At 36.9% G+C, this 13,615-nt stretch overlaps 1 protein-coding gene and 1 long non-coding RNA gene across 4 annotated transcripts in view; one reads left to right on the top strand and one right to left on the bottom strand.

Annotated features, from left to right (window-relative positions):
* CALCR (calcitonin receptor) overlaps positions 1-13,615 on the top strand; it is a 60,329-nt gene that overhangs the window by 25,176 nt on the left and 21,538 nt on the right. The gene's annotated exons all lie outside the window — the stretch shown is intronic.
* The window catches only part of LOC131829377 (uncharacterized), a 38,885-nt gene continuing 36,451 nt past the window's right edge, over positions 11,182-13,615 (bottom strand). For all 3 annotated transcript variants that reach the window (XR_009352833.1, XR_009352832.1, XR_009352834.1), the window contains one exon: positions 11,182-11,308. This is a non-coding gene — a long non-coding RNA (uncharacterized LOC131829377). The remainder of the gene's footprint in view (positions 11,309-13,615) is intronic.

The raw sequence follows: 13,615 nt of genomic DNA, 5'->3' as shown, positions 1-13,615 counted from the left end.
TTAAAACCATGGCATCTTTTCTTAGCTTACCTGCAAAATGTGATCCAATGGGTTTATCTTCATGAGTTTTCTTTTTTATGTTTTTTTTTTTTAAGATTTTATTTATTTATTTGACAAAGAGAGAGAGATCATAAATAGGCAGAGAGGCAGGCAGAGAGAGAGCGGGAAGCAGGCTCCCTGCTGAGCAAAGAGCCTGATGCTGGGCTCGATCCCAGGACCCTGAGATCATGACCTGAGCTGAAGGCAGAGGCCTAACCGACTGTGCCACCCAGGTGCCCCAATGAGTATTCTTTTTTAATGTCAACTGATTTCAATAAAAATAATTTCATTTCATCTAGTCTTCCCAAGACTCCAGCAAAGGATGGATATTATTCCCGTTATTAACTGAGTACACTGAGATTCAGTGAAGGGACGGGTCCTCTGTCCTGTGGTTATTTAGAGATGGGACTCAAACCCAGACATGTCTCACTCAGAAGCCCATCCTCTCTTCTATATACCACATTGTGCTCTTGATTTATTTCCTTAGGAAGAATTGTTCTTAAAGAAATAGCCTCAATCAAAAAAAAAAAAAAAAAAAAAAAAGTTCCAACAAAGTGGTTGGAACTAGAGAGTATTAAGCTAAGTGAAATAAGTCAATCAGATAAAGACAATTACCATATGATCTCACTCATATATGGAATTTAAGAAACAAAACAGGATCATAGAGGAAGAGAGGAAAAAATAAAACAAGACAAAATCGGAGAAGGAGACAAACCATAAGAGACTCTTAATCATAGGAAACAAACTGAAGGTTGCTGGAAGGGAGGGGGTGGGGGGTAGGGTAAGTGGGTGAAGAACATTAAGGAGGGCACGTGATGTAATGAGCACTGGGTATTCTATAAGACTGATGAATCACTGACCTCTACCCCTGAAGTCATTAATACATTATATGTTAATTGTATTTAAATTTTTTAAAAAGTTAAAAAAGAAAGAAAGAAAGAAAGAAATGGGCTGAGCCATTCCAAAGTGGTAATTGTCCATAATTGAATACATATATTTAATTAGGGACGCTAACTCCTATTAAGATGTAGAAGCAATTAACTAAGCATTTCTCAATCTTTTCTTTGAAAAGATTCAAAGTTTTGGTTTCCCATACCCCATTAAGTGTGGAAATCCTGAAAAAGTTACTATCTGTATGGAGGAGGCCAGGAAATGGCACTGAGTCATTAAAGAATCAATGCAGTGCTCAGTGGTCACATTATGAAGTATTGTAAATTCTTGAGAAGGCTTTCTCCCATCACTTTTGTGGGGGTCTCCTACCCATCTCCTGTATCATTCCACAGCCCACTCTCTAGAGGCTCGTAGGGTGAAGGGGCTTTTCATCCATTGTAAGACCATACTAAACATACTATCTTCCCTAAATAGTCTAAATTCAGGATTCTTTCAGATTCACTATTGAATTACAGAAGCCATTTAACCTTATCCATCAACAAGAAAAATAAAAACTGCACTGCTTACTTCCAAGAACTTGTCTTGGAGTCCCAAAAGAAGCATAAAGCTTTTAAAAATTCCCAAGGGCACAATATTGCAAGTGATTGCTCACAAGTGATTGCTAACTCTTGCCCTGTAACTAACGCCCTTGGTCTCTGCACTTGGCTTCCCTAACTCATCTATTAGTTTACTCATTGCTCTTAACAGCTCATGAGTTTATCACTGGATGTTTTCACTTTCATAGGATACTTTAGGGGCAGACGTGCCTGTATACTTGGCCAGTCACCATGCACACCTGCCTGCTAGCCACCACCAGGTCAACCTGACTTTGCCTTGCAGCTTCTCTATTACTTGGAAACCTATAATAAAGCCTGTAAGCAGATGTCTAGGGACCCAGTTCAACTACAAGGCAGCTGATCTCCTGGGAGAAGAGAAGTGTGAGCATAGAGGAGACAGAGAAATTAAGAGTAAGCTTTCTTATAGAAGAGTGAGGTTGGCTCTGTTGCACACATTAGGGACTCTCAGTGACCTAAGTTTGAAAAAAAGGAAAGAAGCTTATCTTTATGGCATGACTAACACCTGGTTCTGCCAATAAATATATTGTTAACCTAACAGAATTATGACTTAAGCTATCCAAGAACAAACTTCCTAGGAAACAAAATTGTAAAATCTTGAAAGGTAGAATTTAATCCAATCAATCAAGTGTTTATTGGGTGCCCCAAACTCAAATTTTAGTCTTTAAGCTAAACTGAATTTCATAGCATTTGGGGAACATCGCTATTTATGATAATCCCTAGAAATGGACCACACCTGTGGAAACAGTTTCCTATGTCTCATAACCATACATGAGGGATTCAGCCCTTTGTTTACCTATTTCCAAGTGTTTGTAATTTTTTTTTAATGGAAAACAAAGGAGCAAAAAGTCTGTGTGCCTGAAAGAGAAGCCTCGTCTCCTCTGAGGGCTGACAAAATGAAAATAAACCACCAATAATAAGCCACTGACAGTGGGAAACAGGAAACAGTCATAATGTGTGAACACCCTGTGCCCCCTTTCACATTTCCAAAAGTCTTTTTATTCCATAAGACAAAATTTGGAAATTTGCCCTGTTTACCAAATACATACAAATAGTGTTGGCTAAAAAGAAATGGCTACAATGACAAAAATTAATTCATGTTTGCAAGTTGTGAAGCATAATGCACTTGGCCCCCCAAAACGATGTCATTTGTGTTTAGTATGTTTTCTATTTGCAACAGTCATTGTTTTCCAGTGGGATCTTGCTAAATCTTTTCTCATATGCAAACAACTCAGGGCTGCTCTGTCTAAGCAAACAAAGTTCAACAAAGGGCAAGAAAGAACCCTTGAGTAGGATGTCTTATATGATACTCAACCTTGAACTGTTTATTTCCAAGAGAGACAAAGGTCTTAAAATCTGTGTTATAGCTCCACTTGAAAATAGATATTCTGTTATAAATGGGTTCATAGAGGCCCAATTTATTAAGTATTGCTTCCCATCCAGCAGACTCTGAAAGTGAACTGCAGTTGAAACCATAAATCCAGGCATCAAGAAAGGAGAAATTTCCCTGTTGTAATATAATTAAATTTATAGGGGATAAAGAAGAAGTAGGAAAAGTTTAAGTAGGAAAGCCCCATCTTTCCTAAGGGTAAAGTTCTCCATCTCTAAAGAGCCAGACAAAATAACGTCTCAACACTGAGAATCAGGTCATCAATATATTACTAAGTCACATGCAAAATTGTATATTTAAAATGTACTTTAACTAAATTATTTAAAATATATTTTTCTTGAAAAAGTGACATTCCAGGAAACTTAGATTAAGGTTCTCCATAGCCAAGAAGAGTGGAGATATTAAAGAAAAACCCAAGAAAAGGCTCCCACCAAAAACAACAACAACAACAAAAGACAAAAAACCAAAAACCAAACCCACAAGAAATTTTTGAAAAAGGGAAATTATTGGACATTGTCAAATTACACATATCAATTGAAATGATAACTAACAAAAAATATATAACTGCAGCCATAAATTAAGGCATTTTTATCAGCATTCCATTTACCTATGATTCAGGTATGTGTCATATATATATATATATATATATATATATATATATATATATAATTTAAAGATACTTTTTCTCTTAAGCAAACTGAAAGCAGAGTTGTGGATTATTTTTTTTCATTTTGACCCAATTCTCAGGTCACTGAATCAGCAGTTAAGAGGCAAAAAGATTTTCCTTCCCAGTGCCCAAGGGAATATATTAAAAAGAAAGTTATTTCTTGTGAAAGGAGGCTGCATCCTCCCAAATGCTGTTGTACTACTTCTATAAGAGTTTATTTTTGGGGGGCAAAAGAAAACAATGTTCTCACTCCTCAGTAGGGAATCCCCTTGGGTTTGTGCCCCCTTACCCATCTAAGTAGTTAGATTCATTCCTTGAAATTTTTTTAAGTTAGGCAGATTCTCTGCTGTAAAACCAAGGGTGAGAATTTCATTCCTTGACATTCTTTTTTAAAAAGTTAAACTCAAAATAACTCATGGCATAAATAAGGGCTGAATAGAGCCTCAGTTTATTGAGTGATGTGAAAATTGCCCATTGTCATTTGTGTCATTTGAGCATTTCATTTCCATAATATCTAAAATTTCATTTTCTTGTTCTATCTGCTTATTTGATGATCTTCATGTAGAGAGTCAGGAGGCAGAATTAAAAGCATTGTTCTTACTGCATCTAAAGGAAGCTGGCAGCATATTTGTCATTTTCTAGAAAGAAATGTCTCTCTGCACTTTTTCTCCAGGTCTAAAAGGGACAATACAGGGAGATTAGATTTTACTGGGAAACTGGGCACTTTGCACTTCAAAAGTCAAAATCATCCAGTCACATTTTCTGTAGCCTCTTACATAAGTAAAGTCAAATGAGTCCTAAATTGTGAAAAACAATTTCTTCTAATTCTAATTTGTTTGGGACAGTTGAGCCACCAGACTATGTCAGAACTTCATCCTAGTTGTAGGAAGCTCAGTTTTGAATGGATGCCCAGAACTGAGACACCAGAGACAGATGAAACCCAGGTTGGAAACAGGACTCCTCATACCCAGTCCAGAGGAGGCTGGTACCAGGGAGGGCATCTCAGTGTGAGAGAGGTGACAGGGACAGCAGTTTTTGAGATGAGAGAGATCACTGCAGGTAAAAATATATTGAAATTATTCACCTTAGTAGCCTATGGAAGAAATTAGACTGGGAATGAAAAAGTATGTTGGATTTGAGGGACAATGCAGGAGAATGGTGGTAAGGAAATATCCTACTCTGGTCATTTATGCTATTTCATTTAGATATCGAAACCAGTAAGTGGTATTTTATCCAAGTTCATATGGTGCAGAGAAGTATGGAGGATTTCTTTATTTCCTTTAAAATGTGTTATTTATAAGAGACCACTTTCCTATATGGATTTGAAGAACATATTGCTAAAAATGGCTATAAAACATCAACCAACCTGTATTTTCTCTCATCAGGCCAATCTGGGTGGTTCCTCTTCATAGGAAATCAGTGATGACAAATGGTGCCTTGTGAGATGGTTTAGGTAGTGAGGCTTCATGTCAACATTTGCAGCTAAGCTATTATGAATTTCTTACAGATTTGTTTTCACTCTCAAAAAGCTTATAGTTGAGATAGAAAGAATTTTGTACCCTCCAGCAGTGGTACATTCTGTTGGTTCATTGCTAGAAGGCTAAGGAGCCCAGTCAGTTTGTACGTAGAGGGATTGCTCCCAGTACTGTAGCATTGATCTTACTGGTCTTACAGGATCTCAAATCCTTAGCTCTTAAACCTAATGTACAGATTATTCTGCGCCGTTAAGCAATGTCCTTAACCTCACTTTTCTAACGTGTAAAGTGCAGATGATAATCGCACCTTCCTCACAGAGTCGTTAGCGAGGGTTAAATGAACGGATACACCTAAAAATCTTCAGAGCATTCTGGCACAGAACAACTCTCAAATGTTAGCTATTGTTATTTATATGATAGTTGTTATCATGGTTGGTAGTCCTTAAGCACTGTCATTTTCTCCCGGGGCACCTAGTTTCATTTCTGCATGACACAGCATAAATTTGGAAACTTAAGAGCATTTGTAAAAATAAATAAATAAATAAATAAATAAATAAGATGAAATAAAACTGCTTCAATCTAAAAGGGACTAAGTGGAAAAACAGAATACAGAGAATACTCAGAAGTTAGTAAATCGGAAATCAGCGAGGTCTGAGAAAATAAAATTCAGTCAGTCATGGCTTGAGAACCTCTAGTGAAGAATGACATAATATCCTCATTATACCATATAGAGAAACACCCTTGAGCGTGGCAAGCTGTTAATTTGTATTCCCCTGTTGCATTCTTAACAAGTTGTGTTTTTTTTTTTTTTTTCCCCCAACATGGGTGCATCCTGCTGTTCTGTTTCCTGTGGCTTTGTTTTCTGAACACTTCCAGAGTGCTTGCTTTGCCAATCTGTAGGTCATCTTCCAACATTCTTATCTTAGTTGGGACTTTTATCTCCCGTGCCTTCTTTCCCCCTAAACACACGGAATCCCAACCGTTCCATAGACTCAAGCTCATTTTCTCTGACGCTTTATCAGAAATCAGCCCAGGACTGCCTGACAGACTCACATTTAATTGCAAATGTTACATTCTTAAATTCCTCTGGAGAAAGACTGCAGTACTTCCTTACAAAGTTATTTAATGCTGACTTTCTGACTGGGGGATTTTTCTCCTTCATTCAGCTAGCTTTAAAGACAGTTTTTGAGTTTATATGAGTGCCTTTTGCTCCTTCATTTATCAACTGCCCTGCCATCTTGACAAAAAGTACTGTGATCCCTCCTCATGAGGTTTTAGTATAAATGTGCATCTAAGTCGGGACTTGCCCCACTGCATTGTGCTTCTACTGAAACACAGATAATTAGCATTATAAGCACTGGAAGGCCCGTGAGTAACCAAAACAGGAATCAGATACTGAAGAATTTCCTTCTATAATCTAAACCCATTCAGAGTGGCCCATGGACCAACAGCATCAGGATGCCCACATGCTCCCTAGAAGTGTAGAATCTCAGGTCCCATGTTAGACCTTCTAAATCATGATCTCTTCTGCTAGAGCCCAAGAACCTGTGTTTTAACAGGCTCTGCCAGTGATTTTGATGCATCCTAATATTTCAGAAAATCACCCCGATAGGAAGATAATGACTATGGATACTTTCATTATTTACATTTGACCTGGACATATTTGCAGGGTTACATTTTAAAATGCTTTCAGGAACTCAGATTCCTGTAAGTAAACCATAGTTATCCCTTTTAGAATTTAATATCAAAGAGTAGATTAGGGGCACTTTGGTTGCACAAGTTGGTTGAGCATTCAACTCTTGGTTTTGGCTCCAGTCATGATCTCAGTGTGTGGGATCAAGTTCCACGTAGGGCTTCACACTCAACACAGAGTCTGCCACTTCCCTTTCTAAAATAAATAAATATTTTTTCTAAAGGAGTAGATTAAAGGGCATTTTCAACCTTGTGAGATATATGAAGGGATGGAGAGGAAAAGTTAAGCAATATTCCTTTTGAGTTCTCCATGTATCAAAATAACCCTCTCACTTCAATAGAAGAGAGCTGGGGAAATTACCAACCTTACTCAATGTCAGTCTCATTTAATCCATCCTCCCTGGTAGACAAACAAAATGTTTGCCCAAAATTCACAGTGGCATTCACTCCAGTTCCAAATAATTCAAGGAAGATCACGGAGATGAAGCCTTCATGTCCCAAAAGTTTATGCCCATACAAGACAGAATGATCTACACATCACGTAGATACAAGAGACAAAACAAGCCAGAGACACAGAACCAGCTGGTGCCTTGTTGACATACATATATCTGTTGGTCAGATCTTCTGGAACATTCACAGAAGAACAAAATGTGATTTCCAGAAACTTAACAGACTCCAACAAAATCAGCCAGAAGATCGGAATCCTTTTTGTTTTGGCTTTTAGTTGTGATTAACCTACCTCTCTCCCACAAGGATTTTTTTCTCTACATTTTTACTCACCACTCCTCCCCATTTCCTAGTTTTTCTGGATGGTTTCATCGCAGTTTTCACCTGTAACCAACCCTGGTGGTCTGTGTGGAAGTGATTAGAACATAGATAAAGTCCTAATCCAAGCAGTCATTCACAGGAGACAGCATTGCCCCTACAGCCCTGACTGCTTTTTCCAGAGGAAACCCCACATTGACTCTGAAAGTATAAAATACTTCTTCCATTGCACCTGGGCCCAGTATGTCATGTTTTCTTAGAGAAACTGGAAGAAACCCTTTCCAGTTTTTCCTGATTCACATAACATCCTCAGATAACTGTGAATGACAAAGAAAAACTTCTCTGGGGTAGCACTACTGCAGCTCCCCAAAAAGCTCTAAAGAGAAGTTGCCCTGAAAAAAGTAATCAAAAAATCTCCCTCGTAGGAAGATAAAGAGACCTTGGGGATTTAGAAATTAACATTTAGAAATAAAAACACCCAAGAAATGAAAATTTACAGTCCTATGACTAGAGCAAGTTAAATGCTAGTCTGAAAAGCAGACAATAGGCAGGAAAAACCTATGAAGAAAATAAGAAAGTGAAAATCTTCACTGAAAACTGAAATTTGAGGTCATGAGGCACCAGGCCAGATGTAAGCTACCTTTGATATAAATATATCACATTCCAGAGAAACATTCTCATTTCTCCCTCTAAACTCTGCACATTTGGAATGTAGTCCAATGGTTGATATGTTAGGGAAACATAACATTCCTAACAGCATGAAATGATCAGTCACCTAATAAAGAAATTGATTTAAAGAATATAAAGTTTTGGGGCACCTGGGTGGCTCAGTTGGTTAAGCTTCTGCCTTTGGCTCAGGTCATGATCCCAGGGTCCTGGGATTGAGCCCCACTTTGGGCTCCCTGATCAGTGGGGAGCCTGCTTCTCCCTCTGACCCTCCCCCCTCTTATGCTCTCACTCTCTCTCTCCCCCCAAAATAAAAATCTTTAAAAAACAATATAAAGTTTTGCTTATAAATTTATAGATTATCATCCTTAAAATGAAGGCCTAAAGAGAGAGGCAGTATTGTGGAGTTGTATAGTAGCTGTGTTGGATATTAACATTTGCCTATAAAACTAACATTCTCAAATAACCAAAATTATCCTCAAACATCCCTTAAATCATCTATCAAGTACAATATACTTTCCTCTACAGAAATGCTTAGGCACACAAAAGTTTGAGGATGAGTTGTTTTTCTGAGCAACTATCTCTCCTTGGAGTGCTGAGTTCCTTGCTTTCAGATAGGTTCCAGAATAATAAGGAACCACTTACAAAAGGGAGAAAATGGCAGTGATAAATAACATCACTAATTTTTTGCCAAGTCTTTTTGGAAACTTTGTAAAATGGATACTGTTTTGGAGACTTCGTAAAACTGATATTGTTTTAGAAAAGAAAAGCAATAGAAAAGATTGAAAAAGTAAGTCCTTAACTCTAAAAATGTAAAATAATTTCACTTCCTTTGATTATCTACCAAAATATTCAGATACCTCATTCCCTCATGACATGTCTCAAGACAATTCACAACCTCAAATAATTAAGTAAGGGAAATAAAACTCTTCTCAGCATCCCTCATCTCATCTGATCTAGTATCTCCTGTTTTATTTTGGTCTTATAACTGGGTTCAGTAGTGTTTATTATGAATGAGAAATAAACGCACACTTCCCATCATATCACAGAGAACGGGAACACTTGTAAACTTCTTCACGTAAAACCAAAAGCTAATTATGGAAACCCTTCTCCAATAATAATACTTCAAAATGATCCTGAAATCAAAATTCCTTCTCACAGATAGGGGGCAGACTGATGAAAGGCCCCATAACGTAGGACCTTTTTCAATCATTTGAGAGCATGTTTTCTTTTGATTTTCTGTTTTCTAAAGAAGTGCTATTTGGAATGATGGGGTGGTTAGAAGAGATACTGAGCATATTTGACTCAGACAAAACCTTGTTTTCTTTTAATTGAAATGATAAGGGAAGCAGCAAAAGACATACTTTTAAATAGGTCTCATATAACGATGGCCATTGTAGAAAAATGTTTCAACTGCATACATAAATAGTACTTCAATAGAGAGCATCCGTCTTCCTGTCACATGCAATTGAACTCAGCTGATAAATAAGTCTTGCATCTCTCCTTTATGAGAAAAAAATGATTATGGATTTTACATGTAATAAGCTCAAAGGCCTTGAAAAGTTCTGGATGATTTGCATGCGGTGTAAATAATTGAAAAATGTGAACCACTGTGACAGAGTAAAAAGGAGGTATATTATCAAAATTAAACTACCAGGTTTATAGGTGACTATATTTTAAAATATGTTATTTTACCATTATCTCAAGCCAGGGAATGTATTAAGATAAACTACAAATCATGAAAATTGGAAGTGTTTTCAGAAAGAAGACTTTGTATGCCCAGCTTGAAGACTTCTGTGCAAAGAAAAGGAACTGCTTTAACAGGGCCATAGGGTATAAAGGACAGGGAATTGCTGATGTTGGGAATGCTAACTTCTAAAGATATCAAAACTTAGAAGAACATGGCAGAGACTCAGGGGGGCACCCCTAACAGGGATCCTGCCCAGCACTGTAGGTTTTTTATTGATGTCAATAGCCTGACTCCTTCAGACATTTGCAAGAACCATAGGTCTGTTAGGAAAAAAGGACTCTGGAATTTATTTGCCAAATCTTGATTAAGCAGCTCTTATTTTGATACCTGAGAAAAAATCAAAGTAGGTATCAAAATATTTTTAGTGAACAACATTATAAACACTACCCAAAACCATATTCATTTAGATTTAATTGGCATCTACTGCTCACCTTTTGTATAAATATTATTGAGTTGGGGCGCCTGCATCACTCAGATGCTTAAGCATCTGCCTTTAGCGCGGATCATGATCCCAACGTCCTGGGACTGAGTCCCGTGTCGGGCTCCCTGCTCAGCAAGAAGCCTGCTTCTCCCTCTGCCTCTGCCTCTCTCTGTGTGTCTCTCATGAATAACAGATAATTAAAAAGATAAATAAATAAATAAATAAATAAATAAATGTTATTGGGTTTAAATTCTGAGGGTCCAGATAGGAGAAACTGCAGAGACAAAAAGATGATCAAGTAGACACATATTTAATAGCAATTACATGTTCACTTAATATGTAATCTAAATGTCCATTAAGTAAAATATAATAAAAAATTAACCTGGCAAATTTAACCAATGTAGACCACAATTCTTTATTACACAGCATTTCTAAAAATGTCTTTTCCTTCGAGCAAAATATCTAGATTGACTTATCGATTCTTCTTCCCTGGCTCAAGTAAATATAACTTTGCACCCTTCCTTCTGTGCTAAAATGAACTGATGAGAAACCTTTTTTGAAGCTTCAGGGAAACATAAATAATCATGCTTAATCACTGGAAATCACTCTGAACCTAGAGGAAACTTTAAACTTTCTACTTTAAAACATAACAAACCTGGCAGCTTTGACTTGACAGAATTAATAAGAAGCTGGATCTGTTCACCTGATACTTCATTTTACCAATGAAAGGCAGAAATTGCAAGTATTTTGTAGAAGAGAAGAGTTTTTTGTCACATATATAATATATTATGTGAACGAAATACGCACTGGCTTGGCCCTTGCCAAAGATTTCCAGTATAGAAAGCTTACCTTTGGCAGCACTTCTCTGGGCCTTCAAGACTCTAGGTTTCTTGGGAGTATGGTTGCTGTTTGACGACTTTAATCTTCCAACCTAACGCCTGTAATCCAGTCCAAGAGTAAGAAGTATCTGTTATGCCACATTCCACATCTGCATTTCCTATGGTTCTCCATTCCCATTCCCTTTAATGTCTTCAGTCCTTCCACTCTAAGGTTTCTATGAATGATAGGATTAAATGTGTAATCCTTTCCAGAGGTATGGCATTTTAATAAGGAAATAATCTTAAACTAAAGAAATGAAATTATGTGACATATCAGACATTTCGAAGATGGTGGAGTGAGTTCTGAGAAGTGAGATGGTATTCCCTAGCTCCCTTTCAGACCTGGTAACATACCCATAGGGCAAAGGTACCAAGAATCGTTCATGGTAGATTCTTCAATGGCTTAAAAGTAGGATATAGGCTGTGACCTACTGTTACCTGAATTGCTTCCATAGATCAGTGCTGATTTCCTTTCTACTTCTTATCCCCAAATCCTTCCCTTGTCCCCAGCACAATCAAAGGACACCTCAAAATATTGACCACCTGTTCTTAGGTTGGTCTTTTCTAAAAAGCCAAAAAATTCCAAGGCAGCTTTCTTATGGAGGCATTCTTTCCCCCATTGAATGTTTTTGTTTAAAGATTTATTTATTTATTTGAGAGAAAGAGAGAGAGAGAGAGAAAATGGCCATGGGTAAGGGCAGAGGAAGGGAGAGAGAGAATCCCAAGGAGACTCCGAGCTGAGCATGGACCCTGACACAGGGCTTGATCCCACGACCCTGAGATCATGACCTGAACTGAAACCCAGAGTCAGATGCTTAACCAACTGAGCCACCTAGGTGTCCCCACTGAATTGTTCTTAAAAACACTGACACACATTATTTTCTATGCTATGCAGATGAGAAGAATTATTCTTAAGTGTGGTTGGGAGATATAATTGGAATAAAATGCGCAACTGAACATCAACATTCCATAAAATTTTGAGGTTGACTTAATTGATTAGACTAAAGAAAATCTTTTTGCTATAATTACAATTCCATTTTTAATCAAATTACTATAAAGGCTCTTCATGTCATGTGATGAAAACATAGATTTGTCTAATGAGTATACTAAATCAAGAAAACTGTAGGATCTCTTCTCTTGATAGTGACATTATTGCTCAAAAAATCTTATATTTTATTGAAATACAAACAGATAATGAAGACACTGAATGGTGATACAATTCATCTGAAGCCAAAGTGGATAGTACTGCTTTTACTTCTTAGGATACATATCATTCACAGAATTATCTCTTTTTTGCCCATAATAATAAAGAAAATAAAATAGAGCATAATTCACAAATTCCATATATTTTTGACTTGGAACATTTGTTGTTTTACTTGGGAGTGGTCTAGTTGTATTTGAATATAGATTATTTCTTGCAATTTAGGAAATCATTAATCTATACAAAATTATAGTATTATGACTGCTTCCTGGAATAATAGTCAAAGAGCTGTTTAGCTAATTTAATCTCAGAATTAATCTCTTATTACCTGCTGCTGCTAAGCAGAAAACCATCCCAGAATGATGGAGAGGACTAACCTTAGGCAAGAGGACCTGTCTCTTTGTTGAATGCCTGGTTTACTCCATCCTTGAGGGAAGAGTTGTAATCAAGTCAGAGATTATATGACCATACCTTATTTATCTTGATATTCACAGAGATACTAGAGTTCTTGTCTCATAATAGGTTTTCCATAAATGTTTGTTGAATGCATCTGAATGACCTTGAATACCTCAGGCATGTGATTCTTTACTAGGAACCTAAATTAGAAACTCCTAAAATATTTTGAAAATACACAAGGGAGTTATGGTCTAGTTACACGTATTTCATAAGTGTTCCCCAGGTGATACTGATGAACAACCCTAGTTATGAACCACTGATCTAAGTGGTGATGAATTTTATAAAAATTTTAATAATCATCTTGATCATCTAGATATATCAAATTATGCCCATGATATATTGGGAGGAAAAACTAATAGACTGTTGGTTTTCAGACTTTTTGTGAACTTTTAAGCCATTTAGCCTCAAAAAATATCTTACCCTGAACCCAAATACAAATGATCCTCTTTATTCAAAGATTCCATATTTGAAAATTTGCTTACTTGCTAAAAATTTACTTGTAAGTCCAAAATCCATATTCTCAGGGTTTTCATGGTCATTCACAGACATGCACAGAGTAGCAAAAACACTGAGTCACTTGATGTACACATTCTGTACAAGGCAACACTCTGTCTTCTTATTTCATCTCACATAGTGTAAATGTCCTTTTCACAGTCTATTTAATTCCACATTTCTTTGCTTTTTGTTTAGTGATTTAATTACTTAAAATG

The sequence above is a fragment of the Mustela lutreola genome, chromosome 4 (assembly GCF_030435805.1).
Source record: "Mustela lutreola isolate mMusLut2 chromosome 4, mMusLut2.pri, whole genome shotgun sequence".
NCBI lineage: Eukaryota > Metazoa > Chordata > Mammalia > Carnivora > Mustelidae > Mustela > Mustela lutreola.
This window is presented reverse-complemented; position numbering and strand designations above follow the sequence as displayed.